Raw genomic sequence first — 23,700 nt, 5'->3', positions numbered from 1 at the left:
TTTCCATGGATGTTTCTGCTATGGTGACTACGTCGTTCTTTCCCCAGGTCCGACCGGCTGGTTCTTAGGGAGAAGAACAAAGACATCAACGCTGATGAATGCACGAGAGGACCAAGTAAAGTCCGATGGTATTGTCTCTCGCCTCTCTTGGCGAGCTCTTTGATCACCCTGGAGATCAAAAGGGTTCTTTCCAGCTTGAGGGACCGGTACAATGGAGTTTGGTCCAGTTTCAAGATGAATGTTCCTCCCTTTTTTGTTTTACGTTTCGTGATTCTTACCGGGACATGAATATTTGATGAGGTTTACACTTGGTTGATAAATTTTACGGATTTAATAAAATCCAGAAAATCCTCTCGTGTCTTTGCCGTTAGAGCGCGCGTCTCTCGTCAACGAGGAAATTAAAAAACGTAACCAAGAGCGCCGGGAGCTTGTTCGAAGCATGACAAATGAAATCGCGAAATAACTCAATCTCCCGTCACGCCCATGCCGTGCAATAATTTCGCGCGTTTCACGGGTGCCTGACAAGCACCATGCATCGAAGCTCTCTACGTAGCGAGAGAGAGAGAGAGAGAGAGAGAGATGTTGGATAGTAACTTCATTCGGCCGGTTCTGACCATGGCGCGGCCTCGAGCACGCTCTCCTTCGCTTGCTGATAACACAAATTTACCGAATGCTCCTTTTGCTCGTGTTACAACACTTCGCCTGGCTGTTGTCGGGCCAGCTGAGAAAATGGCCTCTTTTCACATTACGCATATTACGAGAAGCGAACGCACCGGTTACCTGGCTATCCGCTCGGCGGCAAGCCGGTCATCATCATTACGTTGCCGGGAATCGCGATATTATGCTTTATCTTTGGCAGCGGAGAGCTCCGCTGCAGGTTACATGCGCAGCCATGATTAAGTATGCAAAGCTCGAATTTGAATAATGAGATCTTAATGATACCGTTCCACGAGCCGCCGAAATTTTCTACTAGCCCTGCTTAAATCGACACCAGTGACAATCTTGGGGGTACCCTAACCATCGTCGTATCAATCTCAAGATAATCGGCAAGATTTATAATTAAGAGAACGTTGACTGTAATTTTTGAAAGAAACCCTGTTAATAAATTCTGATAACAAAAATTTGTTTTATTCCTCGTGATATAAGCAACCTTTCTCGAAAGAAGAACCTTGTCAATCATTCCCCAGACGAAACGTTTCCCGCAGTTCTCTCCCCACAGAAAGGAAGAAAGCAATTAGCCCCATGATCCGGCTGACCAAATTCCCGGGGGGATCTATTCTAATTGCACGATTTGTTAACGCGCTCGTTGCACGGTGGAACGGAAGGATCGGCTGGAAATTAAAAAGCATTAATAATACGGCCGTATGCCGGTCCAGCTTTTCGTTCCGAAGGAAGCCAAGTAAGAAAATAAACACGCGAAAACAGAAGAGTAAACGTATATGCAGCACACATGTTATGATACGCGCTGTATACGTAGGATACACGATCCACGGGTAGGTGGATGACATGCAGGGGGGATCTGGATGAACCACGAGCAACCATGAGGAAGGAGCAAGAAGGGATCAGAGGGAAGAAGGGAGTGTTCTTGGAGGCTTTCGAAGGGTGAAACGAGGTAGACGTAGCCGTTGGACGTAGCCTTATAATTTATTTCCCTTCGCTTCCGCATCGCGACCGAACGAAACGTCGAATCGACGGGGGGGATGGTCCATGCTGCATGCCCCGATGAACCTATCCTCGATCGACCGCCACCCATCTCCACCCACCGTGGCATTCGCCTGCCGGTGAAAATTTCGAGAAAATCGCGGAAACCCGCATAAATCACGTTTATCGGCCGCGGTGAAGCTCACAAGACCGGCCTCTGAATGGCTCAACAGATCGACTCGAAATTATTTTCACGCTTTGGTGATTCTTCCTCGTCGACCTTACTTCTTTTTTCCTTTTCTTCCGTCGTACGGAGTTGAAATTCTTAAATCTTTCGCTGCGATCGTTCATCTAACTTATTTTTCAACACGGCAGATATTGTTAAGTGTCATTTACAAATTTCCATCCTGTTTCGTTTTACGTCAATAATATCGAAAGGATTAAACGTAAAAAATTGTCACCGAATTTTTGTTACTAGCTTCTCAGCTTTGCGATAAAATATTATGTCAGGGATTGCGTCAAACTTTTTTTTACAAATTAATCAGCGTACTTTTGTATAAGTGCAAACTTATTTACGAAACACGTAATCTTCGTATAAAAATTGAATATTAATCAGACTGGAACCACAGCAGAATACGAAAAAAACTAATTTCTATACACGATTCGAAAGTCGTTATTGATCACCGTGTACAAGGGGTCAAGATTTTTCGTCGTTGCTGGAATATGAAGAAAATTCGTATGGAGTCAGCAGTTCAAGAAATGCCTTTGATAAATCGAGCTCAATATTTTTTTCTTTCATTTTTCCCCCAATTCGTTTTGCAGAATGCCATCTCACTTCCTATTTTCCAACCCCTTATAAGTTTCATGGTTTCTCCAATCATATTTCGGGTTATGCTTCAAAAAATTAAAAAAAATTAAAATCCCATTTGAGATTCCACGGGTGCCTGAGGAAGAGGAAAAGGAAACTGAAAGGAATCTGAAAGTCAGTGACCTTGGTGGATATTTATGGTGGTCCTTTTTGGCGGGTTCCTGATGCAGGAAACGGAGGACGTCCTCGCGTGGAAAGAATCGTTCGCAGCGTGAAGTTGAAATCCTTTCCGAACTTAAAACCGTCCTTGATCCCCGATACTATCCCATAGAATCGTTAGCGAACACCATTGTCGCGTCTCCGTGGAATCGGGTTAAAAGGTTCACCGAAAAGTTTGTATACCCCATTGTAGCGTGTTCGGTATTCTGTATTCTATTCCACGCTTCGTTCTCGAGGCGTAGCAACGACAATCATTGGTGTTTACCTCAAGGATACGAGCTTTTGTTCCTTTCAGCCCTTGAACTGTAACCTTTGATGCCTGAGAAGGGTGATTATTGTGCTTAACACGGTTGGTCCCACGTATTTCTGCTTTCTGATTGATAAAAATGGTGAAAATCAATATGGATAATTCTGTAGATAACATTTTAGAAAGATTGCCTGGTTATTGATAAAATTTCATATTTTCTTTGCTTTCGTACGCGTTGCAATTCTTGTTAAAATTCGTCGAAACGAGAATGATACTTTGATGAAGGGGTCGCTGCGGCGCTCGGATGTCAGGTGGTGCTGGGCTGCCGGCTCTAATTAAAAAGCCGTGTTGGCATATCAGCCAGCACCCGGGACGTAACCTCTTTTTCCGACAATTTTTTTTTTCTGTTGTTTTTTGGTCCATTTTTGAAATGGCCTCGCGTCGGGCAACGCTTACGTAATACCAACGAGCTGCCCGCGTTTCCTACGCCCTCCCCCCCCTGTCCAACCCCTTGGTTCGTGTGGCAAACGAGCTCTCGCGGTGTTAACGTCCACATGTTCGGTGCTTTCACAATAATTCTCCCCCGTAGCTCTCGCAATTCGGACACAATAAAAACTCCAGCGAGACAGTTTGGCGGGCAAGTGTGATGAAAGGGCTTTCGCGAAAATTTTTTTCCACCCCCTACGCACAGTGGCCTGTTCTGGCTGTTCTTTTTCGTTTGTCCCGCTCTTTATTTTACATTCCTGTTTCGTTTTAATCACTCGAAAATACTTGGTATACAACGTTCGAGGAAGAATAATTATACAATGTCAGTGATTTCCAGGTAACTCGCCCAGAGGATGACAAATACGATCATAGAAGATTGTTTAAAAATGAAATGCAACATCTTTCAAGATGGTCGATCACACGCCATGTCTCCTCGAACGGCGGCGAATGACACATCCCCTGGAAGGCATGCTCTTCGAATCCGTAGTAGGGAGCCCTTAAACCGAACTGAATTGAACGGAACACCACCCCTACCGGGGCGAGCAGCTACAACAACCCGAGCGCGGAGACCTACTCGTATTATCCACAGTGACAGGATGGCGGAGTTATTAATGGCCGCGACAGTGACAAATGACGAACTGTCGGCGCAAGCAAGACTGATATGGCGGGCTACGTTCCTCTCGTCTCTCCTTTGGCCCACCGTTTCCTCTCCTTTCCCTCCTTCACTTACCATCTGTCTCCTTCTCTCCACTATTCCCTCGTGGTCTTCGTTCCCGTACCACCCCTCGTCCTCGGCTCGACCTTCCCTCGGATTTCTGGCAAACTTTGGCCAAGCCTCGTGTCCAAACACCGGCCAAACACCGTCACTGACACTCACGACGTTTCTTCGAACGATATCAATGATCGAAGGAATCTTCCATGGGGACAAGATACCTTCTACAGACCCTTCTCTACCTCGATCATTGATATTAGGAGTTAGTGGAGCGTAGGGTTTCACTGGGATTATGGGAATCGAAGCAACCGTTTGCTTCTCCTCCAACGTGTCAAAGTTGTTTGTTCTATCGACCATCAGATTTTCTTGCGACGCTTGTTCTACACTTTATAGACAACGTTAGGTTTGCAGAACTTTTAACGAGTTCTAACTCGAAAATTATTCGTATCGTGCCTGGGGATGTCTTCCCCTACGGGCACGCGGTCCTGGATTAAAAATGTTCCTGCATTCTTTCACGAACGTACAGTAGGTACGTAGATACGTATGTATCCGCTCGGTAAGCGGAATCCGGCGTGCGATAAAGCGACAGAAGCGCGTGGTGGACAGTCATTTTTCTGGTTTACCTCTGGAAACATGTGCCGGGCTCGTTTATAATCCCGAAACTAGACGCGATCGGGTCGGACGCGAGCCGGTTGATTCCAAAAAGTCGACCGAAGAAGAGGGTGCTCGGTCGCGGCCGCTCAAGCCACGAAATAAAACCACGCTGTGTACAAAATCAAAATAAATACATTTACAGATTATCCATGGTAATAAATCATGCGTGGTTTGAATAGACGACAGGGGGTCTTCCTTTTTTTTAAACCCTCTCTCTTTCTCTCCGCGTTTGATTCTTAAGGTAAATTTCCAGAGGCATGTTTGTAAAAATGTGTGAAAATTCTCACAGTGTTCTGTCTTTCAATGTCAGACGATAATCAAGCAACATTTTGTGCGATGATAGTAAAAGTCGCGATTTGCTGTCACGCGAAAACGTACTTTCATGACGACAAATTGATGATGTTTAGTGTCACGGCATTAAACGTCACAATTTACTGTCACGTAAAAACGTATCTTTACTCCCTGCACACTGCTCAACCTCCACCTTCCATCATTCGGTCGCTGCTTTGTATTCCGCGTTGCTCGCTCGTTGCCACCCCTTCCCTCTTTCATAGTCGTCTCAAGCTCCGCGATTCTCTCAGCCCGTTCCACCCCCTTTCACGCGGCCTTGCCAGCCCTCTCGTAGATTCCTCTCACCGAAATACCCTCCCTTCCTCCTCCTCATTCTTCTTCCACGCCGTCGTCGTCGTCTTCTTCTCCTCGGCTTCATCCTAAGGCAACTTGATCCACCCCTTTCCACCCCTTGCATCCCGCCGCGCCGAGTTCTTTGATCCCCGTCGACCGCTCAACTTCGAAGGATCACCGGCAAGATTTTCGAAAGAATTCATAACTTTGCCCCGGGACTTAGCGGAGAAGATTTCCAAGCCGTGGAAGAGGGACAGCGGGAGAGGGGTTATCTCGCACCGGGGGTCTTCGACGAGCCGCGCGGGACCGAGCGTAACGTTTCACGATTTCCGGAATGCGGAATTCGCTCTCGCTCGTTGGAATGTATAAAAAAACAAGAAGCTACGGAGAGATCCTTGGTAAGACCGTGCCCGGGGAAAAATTGTTGTTTCCTGCGGGTTACCACGCTGAAAGCTGGGCTTACAGGGATTCTCTTGCGCAAGGAGAAACGGAATCGTGTTAATTAATTCCGCGCTGGAAACATCGTTCGTTGAAAATTTGAAATACAGCCAACGTTGCCCCACCGAATACTTCTATTAATAACCGATTAATATGCATCTTTAATATGATAACTGTTACTATGAATGTTGCAACTCGTTAACGAAACAACGAATCTATTCGATTTAAAGCGGACTGAAGCGACAGGGGAACCGTGGCAAACGAGTCTGGTGGAAAAAAGAATTTCGTCCGCGTGATATCGTTGATTGACAGCTAGCGAACGAAGGGCAGAGGGAAGAGAAATTGGAGAAACGAGACGGAACGGCGATGGAGCCGAATGGAGAGACAGAGGAGCAGCAACGCGCAAAGCCTGATCTGCTCATGAGCATGGAAATCCCTCGTGGCAGCCTTGGGGTTCCGAAACATCAGCGTGATTGCGTTCCTCCAACGAAGGTATTCCATTACCGGGGTGGGAAGAGGGGTACATCCTCGTTCCACCCTCTCGAAACATTCGGCACCGGTTCGACCTCCACCATACTCGGTTCACGCTCACTGGAGCCGAGCATCGACGTGCAAACCGATATCTCTCTACCCTTCTGTCTACCGGACATCGTTGCGAATGCGGCCACAGCCGTTGATGAACTTCCTCGGTTCCGGTGTAAATTGGAAACGCGAGTTTCCTTTTGGTTATCAACGCTTCAAGTGCTGTGTCAATCTTGTGTGGCTGACGTACGAATTTTTAAAAGGATTTATCACTCATTTCAATTGAAATGTTTGGAAGAAGGATGCAGGGTTGATTGTCAGCCAAATACAATTTATCTCGAAGAATTCAGAATATTGTTTTCCAAAAAGGGGTTGAAATCCGACTCGCAGCTAGAATCGAGCGCACGAGTAAAATCGAACGACAAATTTCCTAAAAGCGACGCGTTTGCCCTCGATGGCACTGGAAAACACGGAAATGACGAGCGTCGGAGGAGGGTTGGGGTAAGCGAGGGCGCGATCGGTCAAAGCGGGCGACCGGAAACGCGCGAAGAGTGGTCGGTGACAAACGGCGCCGCGTATCGTGAACACCGAATAAAACAAATGAGAGCGGAACAAAGCTGACAGAGGCCGGCGAGCGGAACGAACAACGCGGAATTCGAGGGTGAAAGTGGGCGAGGCCTCGGGCTAAGGGGTAGTTCGGCTAATGCGCGATGATTAAACTAACGGCTACCACCAATCACTCTGCCGCGAAAACCCTCTGATCTCCTCTAACCTGCTACTTCGGAAACGACGTTCCACCATCCTTCGAACCTCTGCTTTCTTTCTTCCCTTCCTCCTTTCTCTGCGCGTTTTTGTCCCCAGTCTTGACACACTTTTCTTTTGGAAAACTATCCCCTTAAAAAATGGGCGATTCACGAATGGAGTCGATTTTGAGAAAGGGAAAGAGAAATGAGATATAAGCCAAATCAAATAGAAAACTTAATTAATCCATCCCCTAATTAGCATCGTTTTGATAAACTCTGATGATTAAACAGATTTTTGTTATATTGCAAACAGAAGAAGCATAAATAAACGGATCTCGGAGCACAACTAAAAGTGGTAGCTTGTCGAAGTATTTAAACAAGGCATCGAACTGAATATCGTCCAGAAATATTTTTGTCCATGCTCCAGTTCTATTTGCTCGACGGATTTACTTTCGTTTGTTCAAGTACTCCGCGAAACCGTGCGTCCAATTCAACCGGCGGAATATATCGTTTTTATTAAACAAACAAGAGACACGAATACTGACAATATTGTAACTAAATAGAAACAGCTTTAACGTCTGTAATTCGGCTATTTACGTATACACGTATATACACGGTTCCGACAAACGAGTATTAAAGCTGAAACGAAGCACCAATTTTCACCGAAGAAAAATGACGGAACTCTTCTTGTTTCTCTCCTTAAAAGAGCCTTCAATAAAAAGAAGGTATCGTGACGTTAGAAAACATTCTTAATGCTCGTTCAACGGTCGAACAGCCGTTACGGTAACGTCCTCGAAAACAGCAGGCATCGTTCCTTCGGGCGGGAAAAATGGAGAAAAAAATTATTTCCATAGAAAAATACGTTGAGAACATGCGAGAGGAGAGAATATTCTCGGTAAAGGTACTATCTCGGCCGTGTCGAAGCTCGCGAAGTGGCGCATCCAACGTGGCAGCGATGAAAAGGGTGGCAGGGATGAAAGGGTGCTGCGGGGTGGTTTTCGAGCAAGACGAAGCAGGCTGCTCTCGGTTCGCTCGCTCGCGTCCCAGCGCGCAACAAAAGCGTGATAAATCGAGTACATTAATTCGCATTTTACCTTTGTTTGCGTTATGGAATACAATTTTAAATGGAATGGCCGCACAATAGATAATGTTGGGCGCCATCATTTACTCGACAGTGCTGCGTGGACGGGAAAGAGGAAGAGAGACACGTTGCTTAGGTTGCTCGGGGAGTTGGCTGAAATTGTTCGCTATCATCCTTGCTGAGGATTCGCACTCGTAGCTCCCTCGCTCACCCTTACCCATCCAAATTCTCCTGATCGCTGTTTCAGGAGTTTCTGACATTAATCTGAAACGTGCTGAGAGATTACTTGATTGATCCTTCGTTTATTTTATCCCTATAAAGATTATGTAATTTTGTCACTTTTCTTAAAATGAAAACAAATATCCTTCATCCCCTCATCGTCCTCGTTCCAGAAGTTAGCGGACGATCTTTAATCGAAGCAGCAGCGGAGCAGTTTCCGCTCGATGTCTGCCTCCGGAACTTAAGGTCCATGGAACTTGGTAGCTGCAAATGGTGTTGGCAGGCCTGGGTGACGCATGGATTCGATTCCTCGGAGCTCGTGATTCCGCTCGGTTAGCCCCGCGTCACTCCCAGCGAACCCCATTACCCTCATCCAACCCCGCCGCCACTCGTCGTCGCCACTGCTCTTCCATTCCGCTTGCTGTCCTGGAATCTGGACGTGGTCGTGTAGCTTACCTACGTCTACATAGAATCCACCAACACACGCGGCCTGAGCTCGTTTCTGCCAAGCGGAACGCTCCAAAGGACCACGGAAATGTTGCCACTCTTGTACTCGATTGTATAACGATCATCGTTGTTAGGATTCTTCAGTCGACATTGGTTCAAAATCGATTGCTTATTTCCTTACGTCATCTCAGATATTTAGAGGAGGTGGAAGCGTTATCTGGGTCACTTTTGATACTTTTGTTAGAATTAAGGACGATATACGCGTATTGTTAGAAAAATGAACAAATTAGTTTTCTAGCTCTAGGTTTCTAGAGCTAGATTCCTCGTAAATTACTAACGTGACGATAATCTCAGCGATAAGAACACAACGGTTCAATTGGTTCCCTGAATTTAATTTATCTTCTCGAATCAATGTTTTAAAAGTTTGTAAGAGTGGAGGACAGGCAAGATCGCACGCAAGATCTCCATTTCCATGGCAAAGATGGCCGTTGGTGAATCGAGTCGCACGAACGAATAAACTCAACTTTCGAGAGCTATCGATTATCAGCGTGCTCCCTTCTGTGTCGTTCAGGATCCGCTTCGCTCCTCTTCCGGCGCCGCCCCTGCCGACATTCATTAGCTACGGCTATGCCGATGTAATTTAATTTGTTGCAGGATTTCTGGAATGTTAATGAAAACAGGACAGGCATTCCGGTATCAATTTCTGATTAAAGTTGGAACGACTGGCTCGCCGGATGTGGGATGCTAGACCGTTCACTTCGATTCACCCCCTTCTACCACCCTCTCTTTCCATAAATTATCAATTTCTGTGAAAATCGTCTAACACGATTGAAATTAATTTGAATCGATTGAAAGTGCGAAATAAAAATTAAAGGAAACATCTAGCACCCTTCTAATTCAATAGAGATCACAAAACTCTTTCTCTCTGTAGAAGAAGAGGCTGTTATTCGTCATCGAAGTTGAAGCAGGATTTACAGGAACCATCTTCTCCCTTTTTACTGGTCGATTCGGCGTATACCAAGATCCTCGAAGAAACGTTTCACGCGTTTTCGAATTTACGACGATGCCTCGACGACATGCAGCGTATCGAAAGAAATCGAAGGGACACCGTGGTGGAAAAGAAAGTCGGCTGGCAAGAACAATGATGAATTGCTAGGAACTTCCGGATTCGGTGAGAACTTCGGAAGAAAAGTTTCTCTGTGTCTGTTTCACGAGGAATCATTCTAATCTACCCCCGCTGATGATTACTCTTGAAATTGCGAAGATTCTTTATTCTCTGCATTGACTGCAGGTTTCACCAAAAAATTCCAAGTTGATTATTAAGTTGTACTTTCGAAAGTTGTACTTTTTTAGTACGAAAGTATTTCTACCAAAAGAGTAGCGTCATCTGTTTGTTCACAGTTCCCTTTTGGTCATAAGGTTCCCAGGCAACGTGGAAAAATGATCCTTCAGAATTTTCGACCGGTACCTTTCACCCTCTTCAAGGTGTACCGCTTTTATAAAAATTGCACGACTCTCGAAAGTGGATAGGTTGCTTTGCGATCCGTTCCACCGACGAAATTCCTTGCAATCTGCGTAATTCTTTCAGCGATTAATTCCACGCGTCTTCGAAACCACGACCCTCGATATCTTTCTTTCGTCTGCGATCCACCTTGTCCGTTTTGTCGGTCATTTATAAGTGGTCCAGGTATTCCGTTGGAATTATTATGTTCAACCCCTTAAATCAGCCTCGTCATACGATCTTCATTAGCCCTTCAGCCAAATTAATTGGCAAATTTTATTTGTTCCAAGCTAGTTTTCCATCCAAATTTTTGGACTATCATCATAAATCATGTTACGCTAACACGATAATAGACAACAATGTTTCACAACAAGGGGGGCGTACCAACGGGTCATGTGGTTTCCATCCAGTAACGAAACACAAAGACTATGGAATCATCAATCAAATCGAATCAATGAGCCCTTTGTAAAGACCGATTTGGCTACTTATTCATTTATCATTATTAGAGGCGCGGCGTTGCGTCTGCTGCGAAACCTCCCACCTTCCCACCCGAACGATTTACCTTCATTCATCACCTGGCTAACTCGTACAAATTGTTTTATTCGCCTTCATCTTATCAGCCATTACGATTCGCGTCTGTCAAGACGTTTGACGTGGTCGTGATGCTGACTGTGTCTCTCTATCTAGATCAGAAAACTGTATTGTTATAATAATACAAGGTGAGCGTATCAACTGGGTCAGGCTACAGCTCGGTTTAATGTTTATTTTTTCCGTTTCTGTAGGATATTGTAGCTGTTTTAAATGAACACCTCTGTATTGTGCTATATAATTTGAGTAATGATTCGAAGCGTCGTTAATTTCGTATAAATTAACGAAGCGTCGTTAATTTCGTCCCCTGGCTGGTTTTTCGCGGCGTCAGGCGCCGCGAAAGTTTTCCAGTCGAATCGCCACGCTGGTATCCTCGATAAAAATGTATATATTCAGCGAGATTCGCGGGAATTATGCACCGTCTGGCGCGCTTTCGCGTGTCTTCGCGAATTAAGCTGAAGGCGTCGCTGGTAACGGCGCGAAAATCATTTGTCTACCCACAGCACGTAACTCTTCTTCTATGCGAGTCTTGGGCAACACGCAATCCTTTCACAATTAATATTTTGTTAAAGAAAAATTTAAAAAAAAAAGAAGTTTTCTTGTTTTGAATTTTAAATATGAATTTTTTTTTAAGAAAAGAAGCGTTCTACGAAGTCTGCTCAATTGATAGTAACGAGAATATAACAAGGTATCAGAGGGAGGAATTTTCTAAAGGCAGGATGGATCGAATTATAGATGCGTTGAGAACTTGTTTTCTGACGTGTGAGATTCATGAAGGTATCGTGAAAAATCGCGAGGAAGTTATTAATTATGCGTCTCGACGCTGTAATTTCGTGCTTATTATAATGCTATAATCGCCAGTACACCGGTCTCGTTATCTCCTCGAATCGTTCGCTTTAGTTTCACGCGAACGCGCTTGAAAACGGAGCATCCTGTATTAATTCTGACGTTCACCATTCGAAACAACTCAATTTTCACGAGCATGAAACTTCTTCAATCCTCTGGTAAGCTTGAATATACCCCGTAAAAGTTACGAATCATGACTCAAAAAAAAAAAAGAAATCAGAAACAGAAATAAAGTACCGAGGGAATTCTCGGAGTAAACGAGAAGATTCTCGTCATACGAGGGATGAAAAGCGTTCCACGTGAAATTCCTTTGCCGTCCACATCCGCAAACCTTCCTCCTTCGTTCTGTTCCCTAGAAATCCGCAAAGGCTTCCGAGGGTGTCAGCCATTCATCGTAACTGAAGCAGAGCGAATCGCGCGATCGAGTTTTACAGCGAGCACCCAGGGTGCCGAGAATCTTTCATCCTTCGTCTGATCCTAGCCAGTCCCAAACTTGTCCCGAAACGTTGGGCCTGTGAGAAGGGTTCTTCGTTACAAGGGGTTAGTTTGGCGGAGTTATGCAAACGAACGCGCGTACCTGGGCCCTACTTTAAACGGCCGGAAAGCGCAACGAGGTCACCTATTTGTCGTTTCCACCCCGACGTCCGTCAAACTGTTGACCGATCTGCGTTGATTTACTGCGGTGCACCCGTTAAAGGCTTGCTCGACTAAATTTCAATGGGAGCAACTGCGTGATGCAAGGTCGCGCTTTTCGAAATTCGTCTTGGAGGCTGATTTAAACGATACACCGATACCCTCGATAGGTGACGAGAAACAGGAGCCAAGGTCCTGAAGGCATTCCTTAAGGGAAGAAGGGTCATCGGTGCATTTCAATGGAAAATGTTTCAGGAAATGGGTTGAGAGTGGTCAGTGTTGACAATGGACCACGTACATGGTAATCTTGTGATTCCTGGAAGGTTTGGGTTTCGTGAGAAGCAAAACTTGGGGTATTTAACCCTTAACCACTGCGTTAAAATCCTGGAGAATCCTATACTCTCAAAGTGCCTGCCTTTGACTTTAATTTTAATCTTTGTAATGTATGTAATCTTTAGTTATTGGTTTCAGTCATTAAATTCTAATTTGATATCGTGTAAATGACATACTATGACGAGTTTAAGGTACTGATAAAATATGTTTTTTAACTATCTTCTCCCTTCAAAAAAAGGAAGAAAAAATTTCAAGTTTCTTCGACAGACTAACAAAAAAAATATCTTTGGTTCGTTATACACTAAGATATCGGAGAAATCATTTTCGAGCGACGAAAGAAGAAGGTGAATTTATCTACTCGGCCTAGCGAGCTAAAAGGCGCTGGACTAAAGGTTTGAAAGCTTATCGGTGTATTACGAAACCGCTGCCGCTTTTTTGATAAAACGTTCTAGTTCCCCTAAAAAAGAGACCCGAAACAAAAAAGAGTGTCCAACCTCGTTCAAATATTATCATTCCTCTGTGATGATATCTTCTGTAGAAATACGACAGCGGTATACATGGGGAGGTAGAATAATTAGCTTGAAAGTCGAAGATTAATACGATATAAATTATGAAAACAGACGAATTTGCCAGCTGACAAGACTTTACACTTTACAAAGAAAAAGTCTACTGTCTCATGTTTAAACGTCATTTGTAAGGATCAAGGAATGGGGACAGATGATCGCACTTGCGAATACGTAGAATTTACAACATGTTGGGTATAAAAATACTCTTATTTTATAGTATTGAAAAGTTTAACTCTAACAAGTTGGATCATGAAAACTTCTAAAATTTCAGTAATTCACTTCGATATCGAACTTAATAATTTATAGAAAAGAAAAGTTTGCCGATGAAATTACAAAGCAATCTGATTTCGACCTCCTTGCCGATTCTAGCGTTAAATTAGAGTGCCGTTTCACCTGTCGAAGTGATTCTCACCCTTTGCCGCAGGAACAGGCTCGCCAAGAGGCAGAAGAGCGCAGCGTTCACAGATCCGTTCACCGTTTGATTTACTGCCGGGCAACCCAAAAGGCTTGGCCGCCGTGCACCCCGCAATATTCGTTTTGAATAAGCAAATTGCGAGATTCAAGGCCGCCGCGGCTTCAAGGGTTCCGTTTCGAACAGACGTCGAGAGAAAATCGGTTACCTGGTTCAGTTCTACTCAAAATTTCTCGCTGACCGGACGTCCGGTCCAGAGGATCGCGATCAGATCTTCTCACTGCTTATCTCGCGAGTTTTCCTCGGTTTGGTCATTGAAAATCATGAAACAGTGCGTGACTGAGTGATTTATGGTTATGTGGATTCGTGGCTGGTGGTGTTTCTTTACTTGGACGACGTCCGATACGCACCGCGCGGAATCATCGAGGTAAATAAATCAGATGACACGATAACGGGTGTAATGTTCGATTGATCTTGTACCTTGGATTATTTTAACGAGTTGCTTATCTGGATGGAATTCTGATCCAGATCTTGCGGGTAGAAGTTAAAAATACTCGAGCGATTCTTTGACGGGAATCCTTTCTAAATATCAACAACTTTAATGAGTAGTAGGTCAAGTTAGAAGGTAGGGCACGATCAGAATTCGGGAGTAGGTATCGACGCGATATCGATAATGGGCCACGATATCTGCTACCGCGTACACACATGATGTACGGGAAGTAATATTTTCGAGGTCGCGATATATCTGCCCGCAGCGGACAGCAGCCTCACCGATGCGACCACTGATATCGGTTATCGAAAAATATTTTTAAATTCACAAATGATAACGCGTCGCTTGGTTCTGGATCGTTTCGTCGCCCATGTCACTTTTACTCACAATCGGCTATCTTTTTTTCACTATTTTTATCGGCGTTGAAACTGTTAAAACAATTGAAATTTCATTTTTATTTCACCAAATAATCAAATATTTCAATTCCAAAGCTACTTCAAATAAAAGTCATAAAATTAAATATTCAAATCTCTTTGCAATCCATGTCGAAGCAACATAAAAAATATGTTCATGACAAAAAAAAATCAGCAACAAAGGGGCGCCGCAAGGATAGACAGAAAAAATGGGGTGTAATTAAAAGCTCACTCTGTTCTTGGTAAACGAAGAACCGATTCCTTGCAACGTGGAATTCATCTGTCGGCCCTTTTTACACCATCGTTTTTTCCCTTCCATCGTTCACCACAAAGAGGACGGTTTTATCACGAACAAGTTCACCGGTTGCTAGTCTGCCTTCGGGCGTTCTACGCGCGCGACGATGCGATAGCCGCGATAGTCATACTTATAATTAGAGGAGTCAGCCAAATGATTTACGAGGCACACGTGGTACACGGCCGCTTTCGTAAATACGTCCTACGTTGGACCCTTCGAACGCGTTTTCGCTCGTCGATTAATTTTTTTGTCTTTTTTTTTCGAATCATTTTTGCAAACCTACGAGGTCCGTGCAAAAAGTAACCGAGAACCTTGGTAACACAGTAGAAATCGTGAACCTTAAGGTGTACTCTCTGTATCAAAGTTATAATATTCAATAATTTATAAAAATTTATACATGAAATATTTTCTCCAATATTGGAATTTTTCGGCTTTCTTCGAATCGTTCTATGTAAGTTTGATGTGATCAATGATATTCCTGACAGCATTTCCTCTTGATTTCTGGACGATAACTTGAAATACAAACATTTTTCACACTTTTTTCATATTTTCCACTGTAAAGTTCAAAACGCTGACAGCTACTCAAGAATTTTCAAGTGTCTCCTATTTTTTTGGAAGTCGACGAAGATGGATTAGATGGTAGATATGTTCCACTGAAGTTTCTTCAAAAACGTTTCTTTGATTTTGAAAAGCGCGTTCTCTTTTTCTGTTCTTCTTAAAGGATATTTATCAAAGTTTTTTTGATATGCTTTCGATCATCGTCAAGTATTTCGACATGGCGCGAAGCGTCGGCCGTCGGAACATGGCGCACCAAGATCGAGCCAATGTTTCTTCGCTTCAAAATCATTATATTCCACCCTGTTGTTTTTATATCACGTCGATATTTTATTTCAGACGATAATATTTCATTTTACCCAATGAGATACATATAAATGAATGTGCAAAGCAAATGGCTTCCAATTAAAGTTTAAAAATACCATTTTAATATTTATACACCCCACATAATATTAAATTAACCCTAAAACAATAAAGCCGATGACATAACCAGCAGTTAATTAATTAACAACGTTATATTAAAATTCATATATTGTCCATTATTCGTGCGATATTATAAGAGACAAAATTTTGTTGAATAAAATGGACAAAAAGAGTGATCATGAATATAACATAGAGTTCGAAATTAAAATCTCATGTGAAACATAACGAAGAGGATACAACATAATGAACGAATAAATTTGCAACAAAAATTAAGTCCGCTAATAAACCAATTCGACGCGCATAAAACACGCACGGAATTATTTACGATCGCATATTGAATTCCCATCGAATGTACCCGGGACAGTAATGAATGGTAGCCGAGCTTAAAAGCTCCTCTCTATTCATGCAATTGAATCATAATTTTATAATTGAAAAATGTTTGTTTGTTCCAAAGAAGGGAGAACAATTTAACGTGACAATGATCATTTAAAACAGAAAAAAGCTTAGCAAATCCAAATTATTTTCAAGCAATAATTATACCCCCTATAATAATAATTAAACTACTAAAATCTGAGCTTCATTAATAAATTCTTTAAACTAAGAAAATCATAATTTTTATTGAAATTGGTAAAGGGTTTAAAGAATTCGAAACAGAACATGAAAGTTGTTACACCACTACAAAATTAGTTGCATAAAGAACATTTACAATCGAAATCTGGAAGAACAAATCAAATTCCCTTCACTTTTAGATAACAATCACAATTCTGATTTTATACTTCGGTCCTACTATTCAGCGCCATTTCGGAGAAAAGAAGAGCCCGCATAGCGGGAATTGAACAACATGGCGCTGCGACGGCCGTCGGAACATGGCGACTGGACGCGGTTTGGAGCGGCGCGTCGCGTCGCGTGGATTCGAGAGCCGACCGGTCCGCTCCGGTTCAGCTCGTTACAGGATTTCGCTTGTGGATCCTATTCGGTGGATCGTCGTTGAAAAATCGTCGCGTTTCAACGGTCACGGCTCGTTAGAATATCGCTTGACAGTCGGCAACAACGACGCCGCGCGTCGAAGCCCGCTTCTATTAATACGTCGCTCGCGAGCTGTCGAGCGCGTTGCGGCCACGTCCACACACTCACGTCTACACCGGGTTATTGTACAGTATGGGTGAATAACAACGGAGCAACCTGGCACGATGCGTGGCCCACGATCCGTCGCGTATTTTTGATGCACTTTCGAGCGGCTCGACGCGATTTAACCGGCTGAAAATTAATTGTCGCGGCGAACACCGTGTCGCACGGACCAATGCATTTTCGTTATTTTTCAACGAACCGCGGAAATAGTGCCAGAATCTTGAACTGATCCTCGAACAAGCGTCTCGTTAAGTTTACTTGGTATTTCGATCGATCATTGCAGAAAGATCGATGGAGCTCTTAAACGTCGATTTTTATTCAATTCCAGTTTAAAATTTGGTTAATCCTTTCGCTTCCACTCGATCACACAAACCATTCTTTTTTTTTTTCAAATGTAAGATCTGAAATGTATGAATTTTATTTTCTGAAATAGATCATGGAGACGGGTAAAGTTAGACGTCGAACGAGTTTTTGGCCAAGTGGTCGAGGTGAAACATGCCGGATCGAATAGTATTGATTAAGGGGAGGAGAGAGTGGTGCGATGGGGGAATATAAATCGTTCCGTGCGGCTTGCCCCGTTAAAAGCTCGTGATCGTTGTAAACTTCGGTTTCGCGACGGTTCAACGACGATTGTTTTACCCGGTACGCTTCTGTCCTTCTTATTCTCCTATGATCGATTGCGGTAAATGAAGCTCGAATTCAACGGACAATACTGATCCAATGAGTTATGCCAACAAAACCCATTGGTAAACGAAATAAAAATGGAGGTTCTGATTGAATGAAGCATGCTGATTGAGTCTCTATATGTAAATTCAATAGAGATTATATTTTCTGCAATAGTTTCTTTAAAAAGTTTGTAAAGAAACCTTCGGTGTTGGCGAGGGTACAGAAAGTTTCTTCAATTCAAAAATAAGAAATCATCGTCATTTCGACACGTTTCATCGTTGTAACGTTAATCCCGGAATATATAAATCGACAAATATGTACTTTCGAATGGTAGTGTGTGCCCGACTCAAACACAATTAGCTCGCGTTTTAACAAACAGAGTAAAAGGATTAACGAGCTCGTCTTTCAGTTTGCTTTCGAGCATTCAGTTTATCCGGACGTACAGATAAACGCGACATCGTTCTCCTCTTATTCGACTATGGAAAAACCACGAGCCGACAAACAAACAACGCTGGATCAGCGAACTTCACGATCGAACTGACACGGTGGCTGAGCAAGAATTGCACAGATATCGTAGGGTCAACCTTGTACGCATGGCCGAACGTGATTTCGTCATTTCTCGATCCGCTTAATGGAAAGTTAAACGGTTCAGATAAGGTCGGCTAAACTCTGTGAAACGTAGCTAGATCGACGCTATTAATAGGCGACCGTAGACGCGTGGAAAAACGAGCGTCCATTCTTTTTCACCGATTCCGAAAATAGACGTTTCGCTGACTAACGGGAGTTATAATAACAATAAATATTTATAGAGATTGTTTTGGTTAACGAACGCGAAATTGATATACCCTTATCGGTGCAATGTGTCGACGGAACGCAATAAAGCTGTTCGACGTATTGCAATGATTATAACCTCAGAACACCAGATATTCAATCTTAATTTGCGAATAATTCGCATATCGAATGTTTATTGATAGAATCTTTGTTCGATCGGCGACGAAATTCATGATAAAAAAATTAAATGATAATCGGGAAGACTTACGAATTTCAGCAAGACGAAAATATTCAATTAATAAGAGCCAGTTAGCGGAGAATATGGGCGTAGATTCAGCGACGGGATGGAGGCGGTCATTTTTCATAGAGCCTCTCTTCCCGAAGGTTCAAGTTTGCCAGGAGGTTCGATCAAAAGCACGTCCGTCGGAGTCGGGATGCACACGAGCCCTGGCTACGGTTAGAAATGCTTCCACATTTGTTCAAGTCGCTTCAAATTCGTCCGTGTCGTGGCAGCGAACTTCTCGCGTCCGTGCGTGCTCGTTAAGAAACTATGGCGAAATGAACATTCTCTGTGATGTTTAGAAATTTCGAAATAATTGTCGTATAATATTTTGTCTACTTCGTTCTAAGATTCGATGACTATTGTTATATGAAATTGTTCAATCAAAGATCGTCGATGGTATTGAAATGCTTAAAAACAGAAACGACGCTGCCACTTACAGGAAAACGCATCTACGAAATTCTCCCGTTATCGACATTTTTCCACCATTTTTCTCGACGCTTATTTCCATCGATCATCGGCATCGACAGAGAGGGACAAAGAGAGGAAGAAAGCGACAGAACGAGAATAAGAGAGAGAGAAACCAGGAACATTCGCATCTTGCTGCCTTTATAAATGCTTCTACATTTATTAAGGCTACTCCCCGGAGCTTGGACGTACCAGTGTACGTATTTCGAAATGAATGCCTCGTGACGTGGCACCGCGACGCTGTCGTCGGGGCGCGCGAGCGAACCGCTACGAAAAGTGAAATATTCCCGTCGTATTTTCACATGCGCGCGAGCCCAGGACGAATGGCGTCCCTGCGTCTGACGGTTCCGTGCTTTGGCAGCCGTGAAGGGAAGGAAAAAAAAAATCTGAAATAATAATAAAATACACGGGCGAAACGTTGGAACCCGGGCGCGATCTTTGCGAAGGAAAAGGCACAGTGTCGAACGCGTTTCGAGGAAAAATCAACCCCCTTTTCCCGTTGACAACCGATCCGCGAATATGGCGGTGAGGCTGAAGGTTGGGTCGTTTGCATAAAAATGAAGAGAAGAATTTATTTCGTCGGTAGGAGAAAAGTCGAGTTTCCAGCTTGATTTATACGCGAAAGGGCTGCGGGAAATGCGACACGACGCGAAATTTCCCGCTTTCAACGAACCCTTTGACGCGTCGGAATCGTGCTCGCCTTAACTCACGGCTATGTTTCAGTAAAATTGTTACTTCTAAAAATATCGCAATATTTGTTTTTCAACTTGTCAAGATATTGTTGCATCTTAAATCTCCAAAGACGTCATCGAAGACATTGCACGGCCAATTTCACATAATTTCACGTGGCCATATTTCACGGTTCACTTTTCGAACGACTTCTGCACGTTATACACGATGCGCCTCCGTAATTTTATATAACCAGTTAAATGACTCTTGGCAAGGAAGTGATTTGTCGCACGATATTTTATTTCATATAATCATCCTCCGTGTCAGACGTGGGCTGTCCACGGCGACAATGTACAGTGTACATTGATTAATGGCCGTTTCTTCGTCGTCGGAAGAAAATAAAAAAAGAAAAGAAGAAGAAGAAGAATAGGAGTGCTGGAGCGTCTCTCTTGAATTTGACACTGTACGGTTCCGAGCAGTTGGCGATGCCTAATGAATCGTCGCGTTTTCGAAATCTTGTTAACGCTCGAAATGCTTCTCGACCAAGTTCACCGAATGGTCGTCGATCATTCCGGCCATCGATCTTCCACTGGCCTGTTTGTTACCCATGATGAAGGGGAACAATGAAAAACTGTGGCAAATGTTATTGTCTCTTCGGCTGATTTACGTTCTGCTCTGGCTTCTTCGAATCTTACATGGCGACAGAAATGTCGGATTCAGTCGACGATTTAATTCACTCTCTGTGAATTGGGATCATTGAGTCAATTGCTGGAGTTTCAGTGAAATTCTATCATCGGCCGTCGATGGAAAGGAACTTTCTAGGAATAATCGTTTGCCATATTTTTGGTAATTTTTCTATTTCTCTGTGATGGAATTCAGATGGTTTTAAAGCGAACACAGTTGCCAACTTGATACCATCACTCGTAATAAAGCGATTGAGAAAGATTTATGAAACATCCTGTATATCAGAAGCCGCGTAACCGGTGTTAGGAAAGGGAACGAGCGTTTGCCAATAACCAGTAATCCGATAAAGATGTTTGCAGATAACTTTTCATAGATGTATCGGTCATTCTTTAACGCCCAGCGTCAGTGGAGATCATCTCCGTAAAATCAAGGTACGATATTTCTTCAGGCGAAGGATCATCTCGCGATAAACCCTTCTTCAACTTAAGGATCTAAAGTACACTGTAGCTAACCGGTTAACAAGTTTGGTATTTTAACCATCTTCAAAATAGTAATTGAATTTTATATATTTTGCCGTAAAAGAAGATGATACAATAATATTTTTAAAATGAAAATAAATTGGTGTTAACTTAGAAGCAAAATTCATCAGGGATCATTTCGAATCTTTGAAGCAGGTAGCGCATGAAGGTGGTCATCTTAAAGAGAAGAAACGAAGAAAAAAGGTGTCCGAACCGGCAATTTTCAGCGAGCAGCTGTAGAATAAAAAATCCGAGAACCTAAAGAGGAGGAAATTGCAAGACATCGCGGTAGATACGATTGCCGAGACCGCTTCTTCTCGCGTGAAATCAACTCCGGTAAAACGTACGCGACACCGTGCAATTTGCATCCGAAACTACCTGAAGAGGAACACGAAGGAACAACTACCAAACGGCAACACCCTCTCGCGTTTATACAGAGTAATGCTTACGTGGTGACCGGTTTCTTCAAAACCAAAAGAGGTACGAAAAGATGAAACACTTTGTAAGGTACACCCTATACCGTGGCATTCGTGACCATAGGGAGCTCGATGAACATAATTCCTAGCGATTCGAGTCGCTTACGTTTCGTGCTTTGGACACCGAAAGCGCACGGTAAACATCGTTTGCCGGTAATGAACTCTTTCGACGAGAGACTGTCTTTAGTAAACGTTCGCAAATTGCACGAAGACGAAAGACAAGTTCGCTCTTGTGGATTCACCGTGCAGCAGAAGAAAGCTCATGAATATTTACGCGAAGAAACACAGTAGTAGGAGACATGACATTTCGTGTCAGTCCACGATCGAGCCTGTTTGCGAAACGACAAGAGGAAATGACTGCGTTTATCTTTGCATCGAAAACTGCAAATGATATGATAGATTGCAGGCTCGATCGATTATCGAATACTTTCGGCCAACAGGGTTTCGAAGGTGTCACATTTTTCTCTCAAACAGACATTGATTAAAGTCCTTTATGCTTCTGGGAACAGTTTAGAGAGTAATCATTTTTTATCTTCATGCTTTAATATGTTTAATTATATTTTTTAATTGATTTTCGTTCCACCATGAAAAAGTTAATTTTAATATAGGTATTTCATGAAACATACAGATTCTCTCATGTATTTCACACTACAGTAAAGGGTTAAAGAGTGGTCAGCTCTCCCCCTTCGATTGCTCGAATAACCAAAGGCCCCGTAACGAAAGTAAATGGAGAGTACAACGCAAGGAGGGCAATTAGCGAGTCTCTGGTAGAAAGTGTGGATCCTGGGCGTCTCGAAATTGCCCTGGCGAAACGAAATTACATTTTGCAGCACGTAATACGCTTCTACGCTTTTGAGACAGGCCGGGCCAAACGAAGCTGGGCCGTGCCGAACAAGGCCCGTGGAAGCTTCGGGCGGTCGGTGAAACGAAAAACAGAGCAACAGACCACAGACCGGAATATCGGCCATACCTAGCACGACCAGTTTGCACCAAGCGATGGCCATTCGATTATACTCTCTCTTGTATATTTTCAAATAATTCGATGTTTGCTTAAGTTATTTTAAAATAACATTAGAGATGGAATCAAGTTCAACGTGTATTCAGAAATTCTATGCGAAATACACGAATTGAGTTATAAAACTTTTCAAAATTTCTAATTTTATATTATTCATTTTTTAATTCGTAAAACATTCCTCTCGTATTTAAATTTCATATTATTAACCGAGATTGCTATACGAAGCTCGAAGCGCGTTAAATCGGTCCGATCGCGAGCCATTAACCGCGGCTCGCTGGTATCTAGAATATTTTATATCGAACGTAATTTCCGGTTTTGCTTGCCCTCCACTTTTCTCCTGCACACGTGAGCGTTATCAGCAACCTGCTACGTAGGCTGTTCGATCGTATTTTTCTGACGATTAAGAGGTCGAAGCACTTGAAACGCCTTCTAGTCTATTAGCGGAATTACATTTCAGAATATTTATAGCGTGTAATTCTGTAATTACCAATTTTCAAATCGTACTTACTAATCTTTTTCAAGATTATTACCTCCGAGTACTTTTGAGGGACTCGATATCGAGGAGATACTATAAATTCAGATCGAAATTCAGGAACCTCATCATCGGGCACGCGATACAGCAAGACGACGCTTGCCACGTTCGCTCGGTGTCCGATCCGGTCGAGCCTCTGGCCTCGCGAGGCGAGGGTGCACCAACGATGGAGATGGATAATCCATCGTGGTGGCAATAAATCATGGGAGAGTAGCAGAGATGCTAGCCGAAGAACCGACCAGCCAACGAGAAAAAGCGAAAGATCGGGAGAGAAAGGGATAAACGTCAGTTGGGAAGATCGAGTGTAACTAGAGGGTGCTGTCAGAAATTTTTACTCGAGAAAGGCGGGAAAAAAAACAGCGAGTAGAACAAGGTGGACGACGAAGAAAGACGGGAAAAAGATCGGTGAAAAGAAAACAGGATGAACACAGAGGGCGAAACGAAACGAAATGAAACGAAACGAAACGGAATGGAGGATAGAACGGGAGCATAATGGAGGGAGGCATGGAAACGTTGGCTGCCGGGACAGGCCTCCGGAAGTCCGGCTGCCGGTGGTGTCGTCCCTCATTCCTCCATTTTTCAAAAAAATAAAAGCGA

Source organism: Osmia bicornis, chromosome 2 (genome assembly GCF_907164935.1).
Source record: "Osmia bicornis bicornis chromosome 2, iOsmBic2.1, whole genome shotgun sequence".
Classification (NCBI taxonomy): domain Eukaryota; kingdom Metazoa; phylum Arthropoda; class Insecta; order Hymenoptera; family Megachilidae; genus Osmia; species Osmia bicornis.
This window is presented reverse-complemented; position numbering follows the sequence as displayed.